The 8,456-nt window shown below is 38.2% G+C and overlaps 1 protein-coding gene across 3 annotated transcripts in view; it reads left to right on the top strand.

The window, feature by feature from the left end:
- GPRASP2 (G protein-coupled receptor associated sorting protein 2) overlaps window positions 1-8,456 on the top strand; it is a 118,764-nt gene that overhangs the window by 8,393 nt on the left and 101,915 nt on the right. For 2 of the 3 annotated variants that reach the window (XM_077769115.1, XM_077769117.1), the window contains exons 3-4: window positions 5,222-5,260; window positions 7,890-7,930. The gene's annotated coding sequence lies outside the window, so the exon portion shown is untranslated. The remainder of the gene's footprint in view (window positions 1-5,221; window positions 5,261-7,889; window positions 7,931-8,456) is intronic. The other variant, XM_077769116.1, reaches the window with a different exon arrangement.

Genomic DNA, 8,456 nt, shown 5'->3' with positions numbered 1-8,456 from the left:
ATATCATCTTTGGAGTAATGTCTACCTAAATTTTATTTTTATATTATAGGAGTTCTTTATATTCTAGGTACAAGTCCCTTATTAGCTATATGACTTGCAAATATTTTCTTTCTGTAAGGGTTTTTTTAATGTTAATGATTTCCATTTATGCACAAAAGTTTTTAATTTTTATGATATACATTTTACCTATTTTTTCTTTTGTGGCTTGTGCTTTGGGTGTCATATCTAAGAATCCATTGCTAAATTCAAGGTCATGAATATTTTCCTCTAAGAGTTTTATAGCTTTGTCTCTTAAATTTAGTTCTTTGGTCCATTCTGAGTTCGTTTTTACATATGACGTGAGTAGGGATCCAGCTTCATTCTTTGCATGTGGACGTCTAGTTGTCCCAGCACCATTTGCTGAAAAGACTGTTTTTTCCCCACTGAATGGTCTTGGCATCCCTGTTTAAGTAAACTGACAATAGATGTATGGGTTTATTTCTGGATGCTCATTGTGTTCTTTTTATCTATGTATGTTNGCTTTCTCCTCTAGGGTTTTGATGGTTTCCTGTCTCATGTTCAGGTCCTTTATCCATTTTGAGTTTATTTTTGTGTATGGTATGAGAAAATGATCTAGTTTCATTCCTCTGCATGTTGCTGTCAAGTTCTCCCAGTACCATCTGTTACAGAGGCTGTCTTTTTCCCGTTGGATATTTTCTGACTTGTGTACAAGGCCTTCATCTCCTCGGTCACATTTATTCCTAGAGGATTTATTCTTTTATATACTATTGTAAGTGAAATTGCTTTCTTAATTCCTTTTTTCAGATTATTTATTGCTGGTATATAGAATCATAATTGACTTTTGTGTGTTGATCTTTTGTGATTTTATGTGCTGTAACATGCAACTTTGCTGAATTTGTTTATTAACTTTAGTAGCTTTTTTCGCACTCTCTGGGAATGTCTGTATTCTGGATTATGTCATCTACAAATAACAATATTTTTCTTTCTTCTTATTTGAATACCTTTTATTTCTTTATCCTGTCTAATTACTCTGGCTAAAACTTCTGGAACAATGTTAAATAACATTAGTGAAAGTGGGCATGCTTGTCTTTTTCCTGAACTTAGGTGGAAAACTTTTAGTATTTTATTGTTGAGCATAATGTTATCTGTGGGTTTTTCATAAATGCTCTTTATCACTTTAAGGAAGTTCCCTTCTCTGACTAATTTTCTGGATGTTTTTCTATCATGAAATTATCAGATTTACACAAATGTCTTTTTTTTTTTGCATCAAATTCGGGTATCATGTGGCTTTTGTTGTTCTATTAAGGTCATGTATTACACTATTCTAGTACAGTGATGTGTTACATTGATTGACTTTCAAATGTTTACCACTCTTGTATTGCTTTCTTTATGTTTTACGTATTTACTTTGAGAGAGAGAAAGACAGAGAGCACATGAGAGTGTGTGCACAAGTGGAAGAGGAACAGAGAGGGAGAGAGAAAGAATCCCAAGCAGTATTCCCACTGTCCTCACAGAGCCTGTCGTGTGGTTTCACACACAAATCATGAGATCATGACCTGAGCTGAAATCAAGAGTCAGTCACTTAACCGACTGAGCCACCTGGGTGCTCCACACACTTGAATTCTTGGAGTAAATCCCACTTGGTCATGGTGTATAATCCTTTTGACATGCTATTGGATTCAGTGTGCTAGTATTTTGTTGAGAATTTTCCCATCTATATCTCGCATCTATATTCATAAAGTCTCTAATATTCTTTCCTCATGACATCTTTATCTGGCTTTGGTATCAGGATAGTGCTGGCTTCATAAAATTAGTTAAGAAGTGTTTCCTTCTCTGTGTTTTGGAAAGTTGAAGATAGGTGATAATTCCTCTTTAAATCTTTGGTATAGTTCTCCAGTGCAACAGTCTGGTCCTGGACTATTCTTTGTTGGTAGGTTTCTGAGTACTAATTCTGTCTTATTAATATTTATGGATTTGTTGAAATTTTCGATTTCTTTTTAAGTCATTTTGCCTAACTTGTATGCTTTTAGGAATTTGTCAAATTTATTTAGGTTATCTAATTTGTTTTGTACAATTGTTTATAGTGTTCTCATAATTTTTAAAATATCTGTATGTTGGTAGTAGTGTCTCCACTTTCATTTCTGATTTTAGTTATTTGTGTCTTCTCTCTTATTTTCTTTGTCAGTCTAGTTAAAAGTTTGTCATTCTTCTTGATCTTTTCAAAGAACCAACATTTGTTTTTATTGATGGTCTCTTCTATTTTTCTATTCTCTATTTTATTTATGTCCACTCTAATCTTTATTATTTCCTTCCTTCTGCTAGGTTTGAGTTTTCTCTTCTTTTCCTAGTTTCTCAAGATGTAAAGCTAGGACATGTTTATGTGTGTGTGTTGTTCAATTTCCATATTGCTTAATTTTCCAATTTTCCACTGGCATTGGTTCTTATCTTCATCTGTTGTGGTCAGTGAAGAAGCTTCATATGATTTCAATCATTTTATGTTTATTAAGACTTGTTTTGTGTCCTAACATGTCTGGAGAATGTTCCATGTACACTTGAGAAAAATGTGTACCCTGCTATTGATTGGTAGGTTATTTTACATAGGTCTAGTTGATTTATTTACTTATTTTTATTTAAAAAATAATGTTTGTTTATTTTTGAGAGTGAGAGAGACAGAGTGTGAGTGGGAGAGGAGTAGAGAGAGAGGGAGACACAGAATCTGAAGCAGGCTCCAGGCTCTGAGCTGTCATCACAGAGCCTAACATGGGACTCAAACTCATGAATCATGAGATCATGACCTGAGCCAAAGTCAGACACTCAACCGACTGAGCCACCTTGAGTGCCCCAGGTATAGCTGATTGATAACAGCACTGAAATCCCTTGTTTCCTTTTTGATGTTCTGGTCAAATGTTCTATCCATTGAGTGTGATGTTTGAAGTCTCCAACTATTATTTTAGAACTGTCTATTTCTCCTTTCAATTCTGTCAATTTTTGCTTCTTAGAGATTTTGCCTTCCTGATGATCTCTGCTCTATTTTTTAAATGTTTATTAATTTTTGAGAGAAAGCGAGAGACATAGAGAGACAGTGTGTGTGTGTGTGTGTGTGAGAGAGAGAGAGAGAGAGACAGAGATCGGGGGATGGGCAGAGAGAGAGGAAGACAGAAGACCCAAAGTGGGCTCTGTGCTGATAGCAGCAAGCACAATGTGGGGCTTAAACTCACGAGCCATGAGATCATGACCTGAACTGAAATTGGATGCTTGACTGACTGAACTACCCAAGCACCCCATCTGCTCTATTTTTAACCCCACTCTAACTATAGGTTCCTCTGCGTCTGCATGGAAAAATATTTTTTTTCCATTGGGAAAAATTATCTTTTCTTCAACTCTAACTCCACACGCTTTTCCACCTACCACCCTGTCTTTGTCTACCCTTTCAGAACAGTGTTGGCTACATTTCTACATTATTTTTCTTCTTTCTCACCTTCTATTCAGTCCTTACACAATTGCAATCTAGTTTCTTTCTCTACTCTGTACTGAAACTGCACTCAAAATCACCAAATCCTTCATCTTCCCTAAAGAAAAGAAACAATTTAAGTTCAAGAATATTTTATTTAAACATGGTGTTAGAGGGGCGCCTGGGTGGCTCAGTCAGTTAAGTGTCTGACTTCAGCTCAGGTCATGATCTCACGGCTTGTGAGTTTGAGCCCCATGTCGGGTTCTGTACTGACAGCTCAGAGCCTGGAGTCGGCTTCGGATCCTGTGTCCTTCTTTTGCTCTGCCCCTTACCCACTCATGCTCTGTCTCTGTCTCTCTCTTAAGAGTAAATAAAACATTAAAAATAAAAAGTAAACATGCTATTAGAGATTAATGCTTCATTTCCACTTTTGATGTATCCTTCACGTGGTGGAAACTTCATTAGAATGACAACTCTAACATTTCTCTGCCTTCACCCTTACTCACTCTCTTCTTTCCATCTTTCTTCCCTTTCTCTTTGAAAGTTTACCTTCCAACATAGGGCTGTGTCCTACATTGCTTTTACATAATAAATGGTTTATGTGTAGATTGAAATAGGACCCCAGTTTCTAATTGGGTGAACATTGTAGCAAATTCTAGGATTTATTTTTAGGAACACTATTGGTATATTTGTATCAGATTTGTCAGTAGCAAAGATTCTTATATTCCCCAGCATTATGGAGATATTACTGACATATCACATGTAAATTTAAATTGTACAACATCGTGATTTGATACACGTGTATATTGTAAGATGATTATCACAGTAAGGTTAGTTAACACCACCATTCCCTTACAAGATTACCAGTATTTTGTGGTGATAATATTTAAAATTTACTCTCTTAAACTTTCCTGTAAACAATACAGTATTGTTAAATATAATCACCATGCTGTACATTAGATTACCAGAACTTACTCATCTTATAGCTGGAAGTTTGTACCCTTTGACCAACATCTCATCTCACCCAATTCCAGCCCCTGGCAACCACCATACTAGTCTCTATTTCTAATGAGTTTCTTTTTTTTTAATTCCACATATAAATGAAAACATACAGTTTTTGTCTTTCTCTGTATGGGTCATTTCACATAGTATAATGCCCTCCAGGTCCATTGTTATTATACCTCAATGCAGGATTTCCATTTTTATGGATGAATTATATTCTGTTGTATATAAACCACATTTTAATTATTCATTCATCTGTCAATGGACACTTAGGTTGTTTCCATGTTTTTGCTATTGTGAATAATGCTACAATGAATATTGAGGTAAAGATATGTCTTTTGACATAGTGATTTTATTTCCTTCAAATATATATCTAGAAGTGGGATTACTAGATCATATGGTAGTTATATTTTTAACTTTTTGAGGAACTTCCATACAGTTTTCCATAGTGACTGAACAAGTTTACCCTACCAGCATATGCACAGTGGTTTATTGCTACAATCTCCCTCTTAGACATGCTTTTGTTGCATCACACAAGTTTTGGTATATTGTGTTTCCACTTTAATTTTTTTAAGATTTTTTTAAAAATTTCCCTTTTGATTTTATCTTTGCTCATTGGTTGTTCAGGAGTATGTTGCTTAATTCCCACTTATTTGTGAATTTTCAGGGTTTCCTCTTGTTATCTTCAGCTTAAAAAACTCCTTTCATCATTTATTGTAAGACAGGTCTAGTGGTGATGAACTGCCTCAGCTTTTGTTTTGTTTACAGATTTATTTATCTCTCATTCGTGAAAGACAGCTTTGCTGGGTAATGTATTCTTGGTTCGCAGTTTTTCTTCTTTCAGCACTTTAAATATATCACCCAACTCTCTCTTGGCTTGTAAGATTTCCACTGAGAAATCCACTGGTAGCATTATGGAGGTTCTCTTTTAAGTTACAATCTTCTTATCTTTGCTACTTTTAAGATTCTGTATTTGTTGGGATAACTGGGTGGCTCAGTTGGTTGAGTGTCTGACTCTTGATTTTAGCTCAGGTTATGATCCCAGGGTCATGGAATTGAGCCCCATGTCAGGCTCCATGCTATGCTTGGAATTTTCTCTCTCCCTCTGCCCCTCTCCCCTGCTTTCTCTCTTTCTAAAGGAGAAAAAAAATTCTCTTTTTGTCTTTGACGATGATAGCATTTCCTTGAATTTGAGACAGTTTTATTATAATATGCCTTAGAAAAACTTGTTTTAGGTTGAAAATTGGGGTGACCTGTGACCTCCATGAACTTGTATGCCCGAATCTCCCCAAATTTGCCAGCTTCTTAGCCATTGTTTATTTTTTAAATTTATTTTTAAAAATTTTATTTGTTTATTTTTAAGAGAGGAAAAAAAGAGGCAGAGTATGAGCAGGAGAGGCACAGAGAGAGAGGTAGACACAGAATCCAAAGCAGGCTCCAGGCAGGCTCTTAGCTGTCAGCACAACACAAAGCGGGTCTTCAACTCACAAACCATGCGATCATGACCTGAGCCGAAGTCAGATGCTTAACTGACTGAGCCACCCACGTGCCCCAAAGCCACTGTTTCTTTAAATTAGCTTTCTTCTCCTTTCTCCCTCTCTTTTTCTGGGACTCCAATAATGTAGAGGTTTTTTTTGTTTGTTTTTTGTTTTTTTTGTTTTTTTGTTTTTAATGGTATCCCTTACTTCATGTAGTATTTCTTCACTCTATTTCATTATACTTTCTTTTGGCCCTTTTTACTGCAAGATTTCAAATGACCTTCAAATGTCTTCTTGTTTACTAATGCTGCCTGGATGAGTCTGCTGTTGAAGCTCTCTTTTGAATTCTTCAGTGCATTCAATGTTTTGTTTAGGATTTCTGTTTGTTTTTTAATGGTTTTTGTATCTTTACTGAACTTCTCATTTTGTTTATGCATTTTTCTCTAATTTCATTTACTTGTGTGTGTTTTCATGTAAGCCACTGAATTTAAGAGGATTATTCTGAATTTTTTGTTAGACGGTTTGTAGATCTGTTTCTGTAGGATCAGTCATTGAAGTTTTATTAGTTTCCTTTGATGAAGTCATGTTTCCTTGATTATTCATGATCCTTGTGGCTTTGATTTAGTGCCTGCACATTTGAAGAATTAGAATCTATTCTAGTCTTTATAGGTTGCTTCTGCAGACAAAGCTCATCACCAATCAACCCATCCAGAGATTCTGGATAGGCCATCTAGTTGTGTCCATAGTGAGGTTTCTTCTGGACTCTATGTGGGCAGCTCTGGTGCCTGGGTCAGCAAGTGGAAAGGCCTCATGTTTGTGTATGTGGGTCTTGGCCTATTACCTGGGTCTAAGGAGGCAGGCCTGGAGTCTAGGTTCATTGGGGCCTAAAAGGCACCAGGGACCACTGGATTGGTCCTGATGTGTCAGTACACAGGGGCCAGCCCTGTACTGGGAGAAGCGGTGGGCCTGGTTTCACAGGAGCCAGCCTGAAGGCTGGGGCCATTGTGGATGATCTAGTGCTGGGGCAGGCCAGGCACCTGGGCACGTGGGAGCTGCCCTTGAGGCTGCACCACAGATGCTGGCCTGGTGCTAGGGCAGGCTAAGAACCTGGGTCCATAGCAGCTTGCATAGAGTTTAGGTCTGCAGGGGCTGGCCTGCCACTGGAGTGGGTCAAAAGCATGGGTCTGGAGTAACCAGCATGGTGTTGGGCCCAGCTGAGAACCTGAATTCACAGTAGCTGATTGGTTTCCTGAGGTGACAGGAACCACCTGGGGCTGTGGGAGCTGGCAAGCACAAGGATGTGCTGGGTGCCTGAGCCACAAAGTCATTCCAGGCCTCAAGAACTATCCAGCACTATGGTAAGCCAGGAACCTGGGTGTGCAGGAGCCTGCTATGAGCATGGGCTGGTTGTTGCTAGGGGAAGCCAGAAGTCTGAGTTCATGAGAACCTTCTGGGATCTTCGTGCCACAGAAGCCACCTGAAGCCACAAGAGTTGTCAAAAACCAGGATGAGTCAGAGGCTTTGGCTTGTGGAAGCCCCCAGGAGCCTGATGTTCTAGGATCTGTCTGGGGCCATGGGAGCCACTTGGACATGCTAGATCCAGTAGGTACTGGGATGAGCTAGGAGCCTGGGTTTGCAGGAGCTACCTGGGAGCGTGGTATCATGGGAGATGCCTAAAGCTGTGGAGCTGGTAGGCACTGCAGTGAACTGGGGTCCTGGATTTGAGGGAGCCTGCAGAGAGCCACCTAGGGCCGTAAGAGTTGACCTTGTGCTGGGACAGTCTGGCTCGGGCGTCTGTGGTGAAGTTGGGAACTCACTTTATTTTCCATTTTCTATGGGAATGCATTTTCTCTCCATGCTGGGCTACTGGTTCTTGGGGGAGAGGTGATGGAGTTAATGTGAATCTATCTTTCCTACCCTCCTCAATATATCTTTTCTTATTTCTGTGCTTCACCCAGGTGCTGTCATCCCTCAACTGGAATCCTTGGCTCTTTTGAAGGTATTTTTGTGCATGGATATTCAAGTTGTTACTTCTTAGGTGGTTGAGCACTAGGAAGCCCTTTGCATCTGTTTTGCTGATATCACTCCCTGCTTTATTTATTTTTACTCATGTTATCTAGAACATGGGTGGGAGAAAGGATAGTATTTATTTCGTTCCACAAACTCCTACATGTGCCATATCTTAAAACATTCTAGTTTTTAAAAAATGAACATCATAAATAAAGACCTCTTTGAATGGAATTTCAATCCTTTTCCCCTTACTAAAGGCAACACGTATTGTCAGTTTCTAGAACTTTTCAATGCATTGCCTATATACAAAGATATGCAAGTGTCCTGAGGATTTTTAAAATATTAAATTTTATCATCATTTATGTATTATTCTGCAAAGTTTTTTAGTAGTATGTCTTAGAGATTTTTCCATGTAAGTATATATCTATCTCTTTCCTCTTAGTGCTGTATCATATTTCACAGGATTACAATATCATTTTTGCTTCCCTGGGTGATTCTGAGTAGTCTTCTGGGTG

The sequence above is a fragment of the Crocuta crocuta genome, unplaced genomic scaffold (genome assembly GCF_008692635.1).
Source record: "Crocuta crocuta isolate KB4526 unplaced genomic scaffold, BGI_CrCroc_1.0 scaffold1373, whole genome shotgun sequence".
NCBI classification, from domain to species: Eukaryota; Metazoa; Chordata; class Mammalia; order Carnivora; family Hyaenidae; genus Crocuta; species Crocuta crocuta.
This window is presented reverse-complemented; position numbering and strand designations above follow the sequence as displayed.